Raw genomic sequence first — 18414 nt, forward strand, 5'->3', positions numbered from 1 at the left:
CCTCAAAGGCTCACCTCCTTTGTGCCAACCCAGCAGGACACTCCAGCTAGTGGAGTTGCCCGCCCCCTCCGGCCAGGCCCCACTTTTGGCGGCAAGGCCGGAGAAAATAATGAGAAAAACAAGGAGGAGTCACTGGCCAGTCAGGACAGCCCCTAAGGTGTCCTGAGCTGAAGTGACTCTAACTTTTAGAAATCCTCCATCTTGCAGATGGAGGATTCCCCCAATAGGGTTAGGATTGTGACCCCCTCCCCTTGGGAGGAGGCACAAAGAGGGTGTACCCACCCTCAGGGCTAGTAGCCATTGGCTACTAACCCCCCAGACCTAAACACGCCCTTAAATTTAGTATTTAAGGGCTACCCTGAACCCTAGAAAATTAGATTCCTGCAACTACAAGAAGAAGGACTGCCTAGCTGAAAACCCCTGCAGCGGAAGACCAGAAGACGACAACTGCCTTGGCTCCAGAAACTCACCGGCCTGTCTCCTGCCTTCCAAAGATCCTGCTCCAGCGACGCCTTCCAAAGGGACCAGCGACCTCGACATCCTCTGAGGACTGCCCCTGCTTCGAAAAGACAAGAAACTCCCGAGGACAGCGGACCTGCTCCAAGAAAGGCTGCAACTTTGTTTCCAGCAGCCTTGGAAGAACCCTGCAAGCTCCCCGCAAGAAGCGTGAGACTTGCAACACTGCACCCGGCGACCCCGACTCGGCTGGTGGAGATCCAACACCTCAGGAGGGACCCCAGGACTACTCTGATACTGTGAGTACCAAAACCTGTCCCCCCTGAGCCCCCACAGCGCCGCCTGCAGAGGGAATCCCGAGGCTTCCCCTGACCGCGACTCTTTGAACCTAAAGTCCCGACGCCTGGGAGAGACCCTGCACCCGCAGCCCCCAGGACCTGAAGGACCGGACTTTCACTGGAGAAGTGACCCCCAGGAGTCCCTCTCCCTTGCCCAAGTGGAGGTTTCCCCGAGGAACCCCCCCCTTGCCTGCCTGCAGCGCTGAAGAGATCCCGAGATCTCTCATAGACTAACATTGCGAACCCGACGCCTGTTTCCACACTGCACCCGGCCGCCCCCGCGCTGCTGAGGGTGAAATTTCTGTGTGGGCTTGTGTCCCCCCCGGTGCCCTACAAAACCCCCCTGGTCTGCCCTCCGAAGACGCGGGTACTTACCTGCAAGCAGACCGGAACCGGGGCACCCCCTTCTCTCCATTCTAGCCTATGTGTTTTGGGCACCACTTTGAACTCTGCACCTGACCGGCCCTGAGCTGCTGGTGTGGTGACTTTGGGGTTGCTCTGAACCCCCAACGGTGGGCTACCTTGGACCAAGAACTGAACCCTGTAAGTGTCTTACTTACCTGGTAAACCTAACAAATACTTACCTCCCCTAGGAACTGTGAAAATTGCACTAAGTGTCCACTTTTAAAACAGCTATTTGTGAATAACTTGAAAAGTATACATGCAATTTTGATGATTTGAAGTTCCTAAAGTACTTACCTGCAATACCTTTCGAATGAGATATTACATGTAGAATTTGAACCTGTGGTTCTTAAAATAAACTAAGAAAAGATATTTTTCTATACAAAAACCTATTGGCTGGATTTGTCTCTGAGTGTGTGTACCTCATTTATTGTCTATGTGTATGTACAACAAATGCTTAACACTACTCCTTGGATAAGCCTACTGCTCGACCACACTACCACAAAATAGAGCATTAGTATTATCTCTTTTTGCCACTATCTTACCTCTAAGGGGAACCCTTGGACTCTGTGCATGCTATTTCTTACTTTGAAATAGCACATACAGAGCCAACTTCCTACATTGGTGGATCAGCAGTGGGGTACAAGACTTTGCATTTGCTGGACTACTCAGCCAATACCTGATCACACGACAAATTCCAAAATTGTCATTAGAAATTCATTTTTGCAATTTGAAATTTTTCCAAATTCTTAAAAGTCCTGCTAGGGCCTTGTGTGTTAAGTCCCTGTTTAGCATTGTCTTTTAGAGTTTAAAAGTTTGTTAAAGGTTTGAAATTAGATTCTAGAAACAGTGTTAGATTCTTTAAAAAGTCTTCCAACTTTTAGCAAAATAATGTCTGATACAGAGATGAATGTGGTGGAACTCGACACCACACCTTACCTCCATCTTAAGATGAGGGAGCTAAGGTCTCTCTGTAATATCAAAAAAATAACCATTGGCTCCAGACCTACCAAAATTCAGCTCCAGGAGCTGTTGGCAGAGTTTGAAAAAGCCAACCCCTCTGATGATGACCTCACAGAGGAAGAAATTAGTGACTTGGAGGCCAATGTCCCTCCTCCAGTCCTAAATAGGGAGAACAGGACCCCTCAAGTCCTGTCTCCAACTGTGTTAGTCAGAAATAGTGAGTCCCTCACAGGAGGGTCCCACATTTCTGAAATCACTGAGGATGCTCTCAGTGAAGATGACCTCCTGTTAGCCAGGATGGCCAAAAGATTGGCTTTAGAGAGACAGCTCCTAGCCATAGAAAGGGAAAGACAAGAGATGGGCCTAGGACCCATCAATGGTGGCAGCAATATAAATAGGGTCAGAGATTCTCCTTACATGTTAAAAATCCCCAAAGGGATTGTGACAAAATTTGAAGATGGTGATGACATCACCAAGTGGTTCACAGCTTTTGAGAGGGCTTGTGTAACCAGAAAAGTGAACAGATCTCACTGGGGTGCTCTCCTTTGGGAAATGTTCACTGGAAAGTGTAGGGATAGACTCCTCACACTCTCTGGAAAAGATGCAGAATCTTATGACCTCATGAAGGGTACCCTGATTGAGGGCTTTGGATTCTCCACTGAGGAGTACAGGATTAGGTTCAGGGGGGCTCAAAAATCCTCGAGCCAGACCTGGGTTGACTTTGTTGACTACTCAGTGAAAACACTAGATGGTTGGATTCAAGGCAGTGGTGTAAGTAATTATGATGGGCTGTACAATTTATTTGTGAAAGAACACCTGTTAAATAATTGTTTCAATGATAAACTGCATCAGCATCTGGTAGACCTAGGACCAATTTCTCCCCAAGAATTGGGAAAGAAGGCGGACCATTGGGTCAAGACAAGGGTGTCCAAGACTTCAACAGGGGGTGACCAAAAGAAAGGGGTCACAAAGACTCCCCAGGGGAAGGGTGATGAGACAACCAAAACTAAAAATAGTAAAGAGTCTTCTACAGGCCCCCAAAAACCTGCACAGGAGGGTGGGCCCATAGCCTCTTCACAAAACAATGGGTACAAGGGTAAAAACTTTGATCCCAAAAAGGCCTGGTGTCATAGCTGTAAACAGCATGGACACCAAACTGGAGACAAGGCCTGTCCCAAGAAAGGTTCCACTCCAAACTCCCATCCAGGTAACACTGGTATGGCTAGTCTCCAAGTGGGATCAACAGTGTGCCCAGAGCAAATCAGGGTCCACACTGAAGCTATTCTAGTTTCTGAGGGTGGGGTGGATTTAGCCACACTAGCTGTCTGGCCGCCTAACATGCAAAAATACAGACAGCAACGCTTAATTAATGGGACTAGAATAGAGGGCCTTAGGGATACAGGTGCCAGTGTCACCATGGTGACAGAGAAACTGGTTTCCCCTGGCCAATACCTGACTGGAAAAACTTACACAGTCACCAACGCTGACAATCAGAGAAAAGTACATCCCATGGCAATGGTTACTTTAGAATGGGGAGGGGTCAATGGCCTGAAACAGGCGGTGGTCTCCTCAAATATCCCAGTGGACTGTCTGCTTGGAAATGACCTGGAGTCCTCAGCATGGGCTGAGGTAGAACTAAAAACCCATGCAGCAATGCTGGGTATCCCTGAACTGGTGTGTGTGAAAACAAGAGCACAATGCAAGGCACAGGGTGAACAAGTAGAGCTGGAGTCTGGAAAAATGGCCCAGCCTACCAAGAGAACAGGAAAGTCAGTTGGGAAACCAACTGCAACACAGCAAAAGAAAGGGAACCTCTCTTCTCAGGAAGAAGTTCTGCCCTCTGAGGGAACTGAGCCTTTGGAGCTTGAACCTTATCAGGTTGAGCTCTTAGGCCCAGGGGGACCCTCAAGGGAGGAGCTGTGTAAGGGACAAGAAACCTGTCCCTCTCTTGAAGGCCTTAGGCAGCAAGCTGCTGAAGAGTCCAAGGGCAAGAAAACTGGAACCCATAGGGTCTATTGGGAAGATGGACTCCTGTACACTGAGGCCAGAGACCCCAAACCTGGTGCCACTAGGAGAGTGGTAGTGCCTCAGCTGTTCAGAGAGTTCATCCTAACATTGGCCCATGACATTCCCCTTGCTGGACATTTAGGACAAACCAAGACGTGGGAGAGGTTAGTCAACCACTTCTACTGGCCCAATATGTCCAACATGGTTAAGGAGTTTTGCCTCTCCTGCCCCACCTGTCAAGCCAGTGGTAAGACAGGTGGGCATCCAAAGGCCCCCCTCATTCCACTTCCAGTGGTGGGGGTTCCCTTTGAAAGAGTGGGTGTGGACATAGTTGGTCCACTAGAACCTCCCACAGCCTCAGGAAATATGTATATCCTGGTAGTAGTGGATCATGCTACCAGGTATCCTGAAGCTATTCCCCTTAGGTCGACTACTGCCCCTGCAGTAGCCAAGGCCCTCATTGGTATCTTTACCAGAGTGGGTTTCCCTAAGGAGGTGGTGTCTGACAGAGGTACCAACTTCATGTCAGCATACCTAAAGCACATGTGGAATGAGTGTGGAGTGACTTATAAATTCACTACACCATACCATCCACAAACTAATGGCTTGGTTGAGAGATTCAACAAGACATTAAAAGGCATGATCATGGGGCTCCCAGAAAAACTCAAAAGGAGATGGGATGTCCTCTTGCCATGCCTGCTTTTCGCTTACAGAGAGGTACCACAGAAGGGAGTAGGATTCTCACCCTTTGAACTTCTGTTTGGTCATCCTGTAAGGGGACCACTTGCCCTTGTTAAAGAAGGCTGGGAGAGACCTCTCCATGAGCCTAAACAGGACATAGTGGACTATGTACTTGGCCTTCGCTCTAGAATGGCAGAGTACATGGAAAAGGCAACCAAAAACCTTGAGGCCAGCCAACAGCTCCAGAAGTTTTGGTATGACCAAAAGGCTGCACTGGTTGAGTTCCAACCAGGGCAGAAAGTCTGGGTTCTGGAGCCTGTGGCTCCCAGGGCACTCCAGGACAAATGGAGTGGCCCTTACCCAGTACTAGAGAGGAAGAGTCAGGTCACCTACTTGGTGGACCTGGGCACAAGCAGGAGCCCCAAGAGGGTGATCCATGTAAACCGCCTTAAGCTCTTCCACGACAGGGCTGATGTCAATCTGTTGATGGTAACAGATGAGGATCAGGAGGCAGAGTGTGAGCCTCTCCCTGATCTTCTGTCATCAGACCCAAAAGATGGTACAGTAGATGGAGTGATCTACTCAGACACCCTCTCTGGCCAACAGCAAGCTGATTGTAGGAGAGTCCTACAACAGTTTCCTGAACTCTTCTCCTTAACCCCTGGTCAGACACACCTGTGTACCCATGATGTGGACACAGGAGACAGCATGCCTGTCAAGAACAAAATCTTTAGACAATCTGACCATGTTAAAGAAAGCATCAAGGTGGAAGTCCACAAGATGCTGGAATTGGGAGTAATTGAGCGCTCTGACAGCCCCTGGGCTAGCCCAGTGGTCTTAGTCCCCAAACCTCACACCAAAGATGGAAAGAAAGAGATGAGGTTTTGTGTGGACTACAGAGGGCTCAATTCTGTCACCAAGACAGATGCTCATCCAATTCCAAGAGCTGATGAGCTCATAGACAAATTAGGTGCTGCCAAATTCTTAAGTACCTTTGACTTGACAGCAGGGTACTGGCAAATAAAAATGGCACCTGGAGCAAAAGAGAAAACAGCATTCTCCACACCTGATGGGCATTATCAGTTTACTGTTATGCCCTTTGGTTTAAAGAATGCCCCTGCCACCTTCCAAAGGTTGGTGAATCAAGTCCTTGCTGGCTTGGAGTCCTTTAGCACAGCTTATCTTGATGATATTGCTGTCTTTAGCTCCACCTGGCAGGATCACCTGGTCCACCTGAAGAAGGTTTTGAAGGCTCTGCAATCTGCAGGCCTCTCTATCAAGGCATCCAAATGCCAGATAGGGCAGGGAACTGTGGTTTACTTGGGACACCTTGTAGGTGGAGGCCAAGTTCAGCCACTCCAACCTAAGATCCAGACTATTCTGGACTGGGTAGCTCCAAAAACCCAGACTCAAGTCAGGGCATTCCTTGGCTTGACTGGGTATTACAGGAGGTTTGTGAAGGGATATGGATCCATTGTGACAGCCCTCACTGAACTCACCTCCAAGAAAATGCCCAAGAAAGTGAACTGGACTGTGGAATGCCAACAGGCCTTTGACACCCTGAAACAAGCAATGTGCTCAGCACCAGTTCTAAAAGCTCCAGATTATTCTAAGCAGTTCATTGTGCAGACTGATGCCTCTGAACATGGGATAGGGGCAGTTTTGTCCCAAACAAATGATGATGGCCTTGACCAGCCTGTTGCTTTCATTAGTAGGAGGCTACTCCCCAGGGAGCAGCGTTGGAGTGCCATTGAGAGGGAGGCCTTTGCTGTGGTTTGGTCCCTGAAGAAGCTGAGACCATACCTCTTTGGGACTCACTTCCTAGTTCAAACTGACCACAGACCTCTCAAATGGCTGATGCAAATGAAAGGTGAAAATCCTAAACTGTTGAGGTGGTCCATCTCCCTACAGGGAATGGACTTTATAGTGGAACACAGACCTGGGACTGCCCATGCCAATGCAGATGGCCTTTCCAGGTTCTTCCACTTAGAAAATGAAGACTCTCTTGGGAAAGGTTAGTCTCATCCTCTTTCGTTTGGGGGGGGGTTGTGTAAGGAAATGCCTCCTTGGCATGGTTGCCCCCTGACTTTTTGCCTTTGCTGATGCTATGTTTACAATTGAAAGTGTGCTGAGGCCTGCTAACCAGGCCCCAGCACCAGTGTTCTTTCCCTAACCTGTACTTTTGTATCCACAATTGGCAGACCCTGGCATCCAGATAAGTCCCTTGTAACTGGTACTTCTAGTACCAAGGGCCCTGATGCCAAGGAAGGTCTCTAAGGGCTGCAGCATGTCTTATGCCACCCTGGAGACCCCTCACTCAGCACAGACACACTGCTTGCCAGTTTGTGTGTGCTAGTGAGGACAAAACGAGTAAGTCGACATGGTACTCCCCTCAGGGTGCCATGCCAGCCTCTCACTGCCTATGCAGTATAGGTAAGACACCCCTCTAGCAGGCCTTACAGCCCTAAGGCAGGGTGCACTATACCATAGGTGAGGGTACCAGTGCATGAGCATGGTACCCCTACAGTGTCTAAACAAAACCTTAGACATTGTAAGTGCAGGGTAGCCATAAGAGTATATGGTCTGGGAATTTGTCAAACACGAGCTCCACAGCACCATAATGGCTACACTGAAAACTGGGAAGTTTGGTATCAAACTTCTCAGCACAATAAATGCACACTGATGCCAGTGTACATTTTATTGTAAAATACACCCCAGAGGGCACCTTAGAGGTGCCCCCTGAAACTTAACCGACTATCTGTGTAGGCTGACTAGTTTTAGCAGCCTGCCACAAACCGAGACATGTTGCTGGCCCCATGGGGAGAGTGCCTTTGTCACTCTGAGGCCAGTAACAAAGCCTGCACTGGGTGGAGATGCTAATCCCTCCCCCAGGCAGGAATTGTCACACCTGGCGGTGAGCCTCAAAGGCTCACCTCCTTTGTGCCAACCCAGCAGGACACTCCAGCTAGTGGAGTTGCCCGCCCCCTCCGGCCAGGCCCCACTTTTGGCGGCAAGGCCGGAGAAAATAATGAGAAAAACAAGGAGGAGTCACTGGCCAGTCAGGACAGCCCCTAAGGTGTCCTGAGCTGAAGTGACTCTAACTTTTAGAAATCCTCCATCTTGCAGATGGAGGATTCCCCCAATAGGGTTAGGATTGTGACCCCCTCCCCTTGGGAGGAGGCACAAAGAGGGTGTACCCACCCTCAGGGCTAGTAGCCATTGGCTACTAACCCCCCAGACCTAAACACGCCCTTAAATTTAGTATTTAAGGGCTACCCTGAACCCTAGAAAATTAGATTCCTGCAACTACAAGAAGAAGGACTGCCTAGCTGAAAACCCCTGCAGCGGAAGACCAGAAGACGACAACTGCCTTGGCTCCAGAAACTCACCGGCCTGTCTCCTGCCTTCCAAAGATCCTGCTCCAGCGACGCCTTCCAAAGGGACCAGCGACCTCGACATCCTCTGAGGACTGCCCCTGCTTCGAAAAGACAAGAAACTCCCGAGGACAGCGGACCTGCTCCAAGAAAGGCTGCAACTTTGTTTCCAGCAGCCTTGGAAGAACCCTGCAAGCTCCCCGCAAGAAGCGTGAGACTTGCAACACTGCACCCGGCGACCCCGACTCGGCTGGTGGAGATCCAACACCTCAGGAGGGACCCCAGGACTACTCTGATACTGTGAGTACCAAAACCTGTCCCCCCTGAGCCCCCACAGCGCCGCCTGCAGAGGGAATCCCGAGGCTTCCCCTGACCGCGACTCTTTGAACCTAAAGTCCCGACGCCTGGGAGAGACCCTGCACCCGCAGCCCCCAGGACCTGAAGGACCGGACTTTCACTGGAGAAGTGACCCCCAGGAGTCCCTCTCCCTTGCCCAAGTGGAGGTTTCCCCGAGGAACCCCCCCCTTGCCTGCCTGCAGCGCTGAAGAGATCCCGAGATCTCTCATAGACTAACATTGCGAACCCGACGCCTGTTTCCACACTGCACCCGGCCGCCCCCGCGCTGCTGAGGGTGAAATTTCTGTGTGGGCTTGTGTCCCCCCCGGTGCCCTACAAAACCCCCCTGGTCTGCCCTCCGAAGACGCGGGTACTTACCTGCAAGCAGACCGGAACCGGGGCACCCCCTTCTCTCCATTCTAGCCTATGTGTTTTGGGCACCACTTTGAACTCTGCACCTGACCGGCCCTGAGCTGCTGGTGTGGTGACTTTGGGGTTGCTCTGAACCCCCAACGGTGGGATACCTTGGACCAAGAACTGAACCCTGTAAGTGTCTTACTTACCTGGTAAACCTAACAAATACTTACCTCCCCTAGGAACTGTGAAAATTGCACTAAGTGTCCACTTTTAAAACAGCTATTTGTGAATAACTTGAAAAGTATACATGCAATTTTGATGATTTGAAGTTCCTAAAGTACTTACCTGCAATACCTTTCGAATGAGATATTACATGTAGAATTTGAACCTGTGGTTCTTAAAATAAACTAAGAAAAGATATTTTTCTATACAAAAACCTATTGGCTGGATTTGTCTCTGAGTGTGTGTACCTCATTTATTGTCTATGTGTATGTACAACAAATGCTTAACACTACTCCTTGGATAAGCCTACTGCTCGACCACACTACCACAAAATAGAGCATTAGTATTATCTCTTTTTGCCACTATCTTACCTCTAAGGGGAACCCTTGGACTCTGTGCATGCTATTTCTTACTTTGAAATAGCACATACAGAGCCAACTTCCTACATCATGCACGTAAAAAATGTTGGTACTGACGTCGGCACGTCGTCGAGGACCTCTTATTGCCTGTATTACGTCAGACGGTGTCGCGTGGGCTGGAGTGACGTCCTCGTCGACGTGCAGAGACTAGGAAGAAGATTTCCGTCGAATGCTGGCGCCATGGGAGTATTCATTAGGTGAGGAATCCACAGGTAGCTAATGTATCCACCAGAAAAGTCGTTACCGAAGGTAAGTAACTCGTTCTTTTTGCCTTAAAAAAGCCACTTTTCAGAGTGCGCGACAAGCAGTAGTGTTTTTTTTAAAAAAAATTTTTTTTTTTTTTTAAACAATCTCTCCCTTACCTGGAAAGTAGACTCTGCTAGCTTGGAATTGAGGATTCAGCCTGTCTATATCCAAGGAGATTCTGAATAGAGCAGCAGCTGCCTCCTCCCTGCCCACAGGGACTGGACTTCAGTGAACTTGCCCCTTATATAAGTTCCTATTGGTTGTTGCATATGGTGTTGTGATAGGTTGTTCGGGGCTGGTCGGGGCTGGTCTTTCTATTGGTTTAGGGATTAGAGTTGGGCTTGTGATTGGTGGATAGGGCTGAGATTCTGATTGGTGCCTGGTTTCTAGGGCTGGGCTTGTGATTGGTGGAAAGGACTGAGATTCTGATTAGTTCCTGGTTTCTAGGGCTGAGCTTGTGATTGGTGGATACGGCTGAGATTCTGATTGGTGCCTGGTTTCTAGGGCTGGGCTTGTGATTGGTGGATAGGGATGAGAATCTGATTGGTTCCTGGTTTCTAGGGCTTTGTGATCGGTTGGCAGGTTAATGGGTATGATTGGTGAATAGGGCTGGTCCTCCCATTGATTGTTAGAATCAGGGTTTACAAATCTGATTAGTTAGGGTTAGGACTATGTTTCTATTATCCAGTAGGGCTATTTAAGCCTAGGACTCAGGATGTCTAAGGGCGGAGACGACAAGGGCAGTTGCCTGTTTGGGCCTGGTAGGGCCTGGAAGGGCCTGGTAGGGCCTAGGGCCAGAATTGCTACCCAATTCTCTACTGGCCAGAAATGACTTTATTCCCTACACATCCATCAACATGCAAACACATTATCTGCAAAGACATCCAACTCATGCATCACAAACTGACCGCCGACAGATTGCAATGTCCCATCATCCAACACAATACACCTTAGACAACACATATCCACCACAACAGTCACACCCCTGCATTCTCACAGCAAGCACTACTCTGTCCACTCCCACTAACACAACCTGCCATCACCTACACAACACAAAACCAAACTATACATTACTTTCAGCCTTCCAAATACACACTCCCTGTTGATACAAACCAACAACATTATCCTCTGTTTGGTCCACACAGACAACCTTTCATCATAACAGTTCCCAAACCCACCCTTCCAACACACCATCTACAAACACCTGTCCCCTCTCTTCACCAATTAATCACAGCCATACAACCCTCACACTCCACTCCACCACATATATTACCTCTTCCAGTCATCACAACTAACACAAACTCCCCTGACACACATACATCCCCTCTTACACACCTCATACATCAATCTCCAAAACACATCAACACCCCCTGTAATACTCTAATTCCACTCACCAGCACTAACTCACATACAAATCCCTCATCAAAAACTACATCAATATCCCCTCTCACTATTCCACAAAAACAATACAGACCACACACATCAGCACATCAAATCAACACAAACCTTCGTTATACTTATCGTCACACCCACTCCCACGCTCATGACTACACAAAGAATACAAGTCCCATCCAATCTTTACCCCTACATTCTCACTCTTCACAAACACCTACCACAAGCACCCCAAACCAGCAACCTTCATTCACTCGCCTCTCCTCCATTGCACAATTTAGAGCCTTACATCATGATCCACATGCTCCTCCACCACCCCTAACCCATACTCCATCCACCCTAAACAGACACAAACAAAATAAACATGCCACTCTTAACAACTCTGCATCCCTTTGTCTATTACATAATAAGGCTACCCTACAAAAAACAGTACACTCTTCATGTCTCTCTCAGCCACCAAGTCCACCACCCACACACACACAGACCAAACAAAATGCCTCTTAAACCTGTTGGAAGAGGAACTCCATATTGAAAAACAAGACTATTGTGACCCTCACACAGCTATCACAACTAACAACACACCTGCTTCAAGCTCAAATTATACTGCTTACCCTTCTCCTAAGCAAAACAACACTGCCACTAACGTACTTTTTCTAAACTGCCAGCTCATAAATGCTCTGGCACTCTCAAAAAACAAGCACCACATCTACGACCTGCTCACAGACACACAACCTGACTTACTATTTATAACAGAATCATGGTTGAGAGATGACAGGGCCACAGTGTTGCACGAAGCCCTTCCTCCTGGCTATCAAACCATCACACAAAACCGTATAGGCAAGAGAGGAGGTGGACTAGCTATTATATTCAAACAGGCAATTCATCTCAGTAAAACAGACAACATTTCCATACAAGGTTGTGAAGCATTCCTCGCCAGATGCCACCCTACTCCAACTTCCTCCTGTAACTTTCTCCTCCTTTACAGACCTCCACCTAGCAACTCAACATTCCCAGATGCTTTTCTAGATACATTCTCAAACCTTATTACATTATACTCTAACCTATGCATTCTTGGAGACCTAAACATTTGGTTTGACAAACCAAATATGCCCCATCCAAAAGCTATCGCCACTAGCCTAGTCGCATTGAACCTACATCAGATTATACACAATCCCACACACATCGCTGGACACATTGTAGATGTCATTTTTGCTAAGCCTGAACTAGTTACCGTTCATAGCATCATGCCAATCACATGGTCAGACCTCCATTTGATAACTTTCCTACATAAAACTCCACAAATCCGCACACCCCACTACTACTTACATACATGCTCCTATCGACCATGGAGCAAACTGAATTTTTATGACTTAAAAACGCAACTAACAGCCAACACAGATCTAGATACAATTAATTCTGTTCCAAAACTTTGAGTGGCTACAGGAAGCTTTTGATATCCTAATACCATTCAGAAAAACTAAAGACGACAAAAGAAAACCCACACCTTGGAGAAACACAGAACTTAAAAAAATAAAGCAACAAATCAAAAAGTTGCAGCGGACCTGGCTCAAAACAAACAGTCAAGACAAACTCTAGCTACACAAACTTAACCAAATATACAAATCATCAATCAAAAAGCTAAAAAAGGTACTACTCAGACAGAATTCAAAATGCTAAATCTACTACCAAAGAATGTTATAAAATTCTCAATGAATTTCTAGAACCTACATGCATGGAAGGAAGTCATCCCACTACTCAAGATTTCACAAACAAACTGGCAACTCATTTCACAACCAAGGCAGTCACATTGGACTCCTATTTAAACCAGAAGAAAACCATCAGCACCAACCCCTTTCCTAAAATACCCTCTAAGAATAAACCAACCCAGCCTCTACAGACCTTCAAACAAATATCCCAAGGTGAATTTATGGATTTGGTCAAAGCAAGCAGACCTTCCGGTTGCCCTTCTGACCCTTGTCCACCACAAATGTTTAAGAACATTCTTTTATCTACTTCTGCTGCCACACCTGTAAGAAGAATCATCATCAACAACTCCTTTAACTACAGGAACGTTTCCTGTAGACCTGAAAAAAGGCATACATACGACCGTTATTAAAGAAAACAAACCTAGACCCGCAAGACCCCAACAACTACAGACCAATCACAAAGGGACCTTTTCTGGGCAAACTGATAAAAAGAGCAGCATTCGACCAGATGTCACAATTCATTGAAGACAATTCTATACTTTCAGACTTCCAAACTGGATTCCACCCAGGAAGAGGCACTGAATCGGCACTCCTAGCAATCTGGGATGATCTTAAAAACACAGTCGACCGCAATGGAGTTGCTGCACTACTTCTCTTGGACCTCTCGGCTCCCTTTGATACGGTTGACCATGACACCCTAATTCAAAGACTCCACGAACCTGGCATAGAAGGGACTGCTCTCGACTGGATTACATCATACCTTCAAAAAAGATCTTATATCATCTATTCTCCCCCCTTCTCGTCCAAACCCTACCTCACAAAAGCAGGGGTCCCCAAGGATCAATCATCTTAACTTTTGCTTTTCAACAGCCACATAATATCATTACCAGAACTGATCAGTGATTTTCATCTCACATGCTACAACTATGCAGATGACATACAAATACTAATTAAATTAGTATGCCCCAAAAACCTTGAAAACTCAGAAATCTTCAGTTGCCTCCAAGCCATTGATCATTGGATGACCTGGAGCCATCTCAAACTATATGCCTCCGAAACAGAAATACTCATATGTGGTGACTGGAAAAGTTATGACCCACTGTGCGCCTGGCCTGACGATCTCTGACCACCTCCTCAGTTATCCAAGGAAGTTAAAAACTTTGGACTCACCATGGACTCCAAGTTAACTATGAATGCCCAAGTGGACAAATTAGCATGAACAAGCTTCATCACCTTGAAGACTCTACGACGCATCTTCCCCCACCTCGGATTTCCACACAAGGTGCAAGCTACTATCTCGCTTGTACTATCCAAACTGGATTATGCCAATGGCCTCTACCATGGATCATCTCTATTATGAAAAAACTACAATGTATTCAGAACTCCGCAGCCAGGCTACTATTACATGTGAAGCCGCAAGCCCACATCTCCCCTGCCTTGAGAGCACTACACTGGTTACCCGTTGCCAGAAGATGCACTTTCAAGCTGCTTTGTATCACCCACAAAGCTATACATGGAACAGGACCGCTTTTTATCAGAAACAAAATAACCAAATACATTCAACAAAGAAACCTCTGCTCAAGATTGGCACCCCGCCTTTGAACACCACCATACAAGAAAAAGACTATAGGTGGTACATCCTTCTCCGTTCAAGCAGCCAAACTATGGAATTCATTACCCCCAACTATAAGAGCCACAGATAAGTATCTTGTCTTCAGAAAACTACTCAAGAGTTGGCTCTTTCCTTCATAACCACCATATTCAAACAACTATGGACTGCATATGCCTATGTTGATAAATATTTTTTTCTGATTATGTGTATATTTCTAGTTATGTATAATTCTTTAGAAAATATATATCGCTACTATGTCATAACAATAAACTACACACACTCTTCAAACCTGTTTAACAATTTTTACTCATGGTTTAAATATGTATATGTATGTGCATATGTGTGTATTCGTGTGCGTGTGTGTGTGTTTTTATATATATATATATATATATATGTGTGTGTGTGTGTATATATATATATATATATATATATATATATATATATATACACATATGTGTGTATGTTATTCTATACTTAACATGTTCATAGGTCATAGCATAACTCCTAGATAAGTTGTTATCCTAGATACTTATGAATCCTTGCTCTCATATCTCACTTATCTACCCATCACCATATGTCATGTCTCTTTCAATCTATCCTCCATTCCCACTCAGACTCATTCCAAATCCATTCTACTAATTTCATCTCCTAAATAACTCTGCCTAAGCTTTTCCCTCCGCTTCCACATCTAACTCACCCATACCTCACTTTACTACCATGATCTCCCAAACAACCCTACTATATTCTCCCTCATTTATCTCACCCTGCTACTATGATCTCCCTAACCCCTTCCACAGACTCTTCCTTCCTTCGTCCTCCCTTTACTCATCCCAAGCCTAGATCCTATTACCATAAGCTCCCAATTAACACTTCTGGATTCTTCCCTCCTCCGCCTCTCCATTTCTCCAGTCAATCTAACTAACAAACTCTCATATCCGTGGCTCAAATGAACTCATAATAATACTAAAACTGTACTCATATTACCCTATCCTAATCCACCACTAATTCTTTTTGGGTTCCGGAGTGCTGTGCTACTCGCCGAAAAGCGCTTCAATGCCTTGTCTGGGTTAGTAAGTGTAAGGAAATGCCTCCTTGGCATGGTTACCCCCTGACTTTTTGCCTTTGCTGATGCTATGTTTTGAATTGAAAGTGTGCTGAGGCCTGCTAACCAGCCTCCTGCACCAGTGTTCTTTCCCTAACCTGTACTTTTGTATCCACAATTGTCACCCCCTGGCATCCAGGTAAGTCCCTTGTAATTGGTACCCCTGGTACCAAGGGCCCTGATGCCAGGCAAGGTCTCTAAGGGCTGCAGCATATCTTATGCCACCCTGGGGACCCCTCACTCAGCACAGACACACTGCTTGCCAGCTTGTGTGTGCTGGTGAGGACAAAACGAGTAAGTCGACATGGCACTCCCCTCAGGGTGCCATGCCAGCCTCTCACTGCCTATGCAGTATAGATAAGTCACCCCTCTAGCAGGCCTTACAGCCCTAAGGCAGGGTGCACTATACCATAGGTGAGGGCACCAGTGCATGAGTACTGTGCCCCTACAGTGTCTAAGTCAAACCTTAGACATTGTAAGTGCAGGGTAGCCATAAGAGTATATGGTCTGGGAGTCTGTCAAACACGAACTCCACAGCACCATAATGGCTACACTGAAAACTGGGAAGTTTGGTATCAAACTTCTCAGCACAATAAATGCACACTGATGCCAGTGTACATTTTATTGTAACATACACCCCAGAGGGCACCTTAGAGGTGCCCCCTGAAACCTTAACCAACTACCTGTGTAGGCTGACTGGTTTTAGCAGCCTGCCACACTCGAGACATGTTGCTGGCCACATGGGGAGAGTGCCTTTGTCACTCTGTGGCTAGTAACAAAGCCTGCACTGGGTGGAGATGCTATCACCTCCCCCTTGCAGGAGCTGTAACACCTGGCTGTGAGCCTCAAAGGCTCACCCCCTTCATTCCAGCGCCACAGGGCATTCCAGCTAGTGGAGTTGCCCGCCCCCTCCGACCACAGCCCCACTTTTGGCGGCAAGGCCGGAGGAGATAATGAGAAAAACAAGGAGGAGTCACTGACCAGTCAGGACAGCCCCTGAGGCAACCTGAGCTGAAGTGACTCTGACTTTTAGGAATCCCCCATCTTGCAGATGGAGGATCCCCCCAATAGGGATAGGAATGTGACCCCCTCCCCTTGGGAGGAGGCACAAAGAGGGTGTAGCCACCCTCCGGGCTAGTAGCCATTGGCTACTGGCCTCCCTGACCTAAACACACCCCTAAATTCTGTATTTAGGGGCTCCCCTGAACCTAGGAAAACAGAGTCCTGCAACTTAAGAAGAAGAGGACTGCTGAGCTGAAAAACCCAGAGAAGACTGAGACACCAACTGCTTTGGCCCCAGCCCTACCGGCCTGTCTCCCTCCTTCGGAAGAAAACTGCTCCAGCGACGCTTTCCCCAGGACCAGCGACCTCTGAATCCTCAGAGGACTGCCCTGCTTCAAAAAGACCAAGAAACTCCCGAGAACAGCGGCCCTGTTCAACAAAGACTGCAACTTTGTTTCCAGAGGAGCAGCTTTAAAGATCCCTGCAATCCCCGCCAGAAGCGTGAGACTTGCAACACTGCACCCGGCGACCCCGACTCGACTGGTGGAGAAACAACGCTATAGGGAGGACCCTCTGGCGACTCCAAGACTGTGAGTAACCAAAGTTGTCCCCCCTGAGCCCCCACAGCGACGCCTGCAGAGGGAATCCCCGAGGCTCCCCCTGACCGCGACTGTCTGAATCCAAAATCCAGACGCCTGGAAAAGACCCTGCACCCGCAGCCCCCAGGACCTGAAGGACCGGAACTCCAGTGCAGGAGTGACCCCCAGGAGGCCCCTCTCCCTTGCCCAGGTGGTGGTTACCCCGAGGAACCCCCCCCCTTGCCTGCCTGCATCGCTGAAGAGACCCCTTGATCTCCCATTGAAACCTATTGAAAACCCGACGCGTGTTTGCACACTGCACCCGGCCGCCCCCGTGCTGCTGAGGGTGTACTTTCTGTGCTGACTTGTGTCCTCCCCGGTGCCTTACAAAACCCCCCTGGTCTGCCCTCCGAAGACGCAGGTACTTACCTGCTGGCAGACTGGAACCGGGGCACCCCCTTCTCCATTGAAGCCTATGTGTTTTGGGCACCACTTTGAACTCTGCACCTGACCGGCCCTGAGCTGCTGGTGTGGTAACTTTGGGGTTACTCTGAACCCCCAACGGTGGGCTACCTTGGACCCCAATTTGAACCCCGTAGGTGGTTTACTTACCTGCAAGAACTAACAATAACTTACCTCCGCCAGGAACTGTGAAAATTGCACTGTCCACTTTTAAAATAGCTATATGTGTTTTATGTGAAAAGTATATATGCTATTGTGATTATTCAAAGTTCCTAAAGTACTTACCTGCAATACCTTTCAAATGAGATATTACATGTAGAATTTGAACCTGTGGTTCTTAAAATAAACTAAGAAAAGATAATTTTCTATACAAAAACCTATTGGCCTGGAATTGTCTGAGTGTGTGTTCCTCATTTATTGCCTGTGTGTATGTACAACAAATGCTTAACACTACTCCTTTGATAAGCCTACTGCTCGACCACACTACCACAAAATAGAGCATTAGTATTATCTCTTTTTGCCACTATCTTACCTCGAAGGGGAACCCTTGGACTCAGTGCATACTATTCCTTACTTTGAAATAGTGCATACAGAGCCAACTTCCTACAGTAAGCGCTATACAAATACTGTTACAATACCGTTTTAAACTAACAAAACCCCTGAAATGAACCGGTTATAGTTATCTCAAATAACTGTAAATCAAAGTAACTATAGCTCATGTCTTCGCCTTGCACTGCTTATTTCCTCACATATCACAAC

At 47.3% G+C, this 18414-nt stretch overlaps 1 protein-coding gene across 1 annotated transcript in view; it reads left to right on the forward strand.

Annotated features, from left to right (window-relative positions):
- Positions 1–18414, forward strand: part of COPA (COPI coat complex subunit alpha) — a 245868-nt gene that overhangs the window by 177625 nt on the left and 49829 nt on the right. The window lies entirely within an intron of this gene.

Source organism: Pleurodeles waltl, chromosome 12 (assembly GCF_031143425.1).
Source record: "Pleurodeles waltl isolate 20211129_DDA chromosome 12, aPleWal1.hap1.20221129, whole genome shotgun sequence".
Classification (NCBI taxonomy): Eukaryota; Metazoa; Chordata; class Amphibia; order Caudata; family Salamandridae; genus Pleurodeles; species Pleurodeles waltl.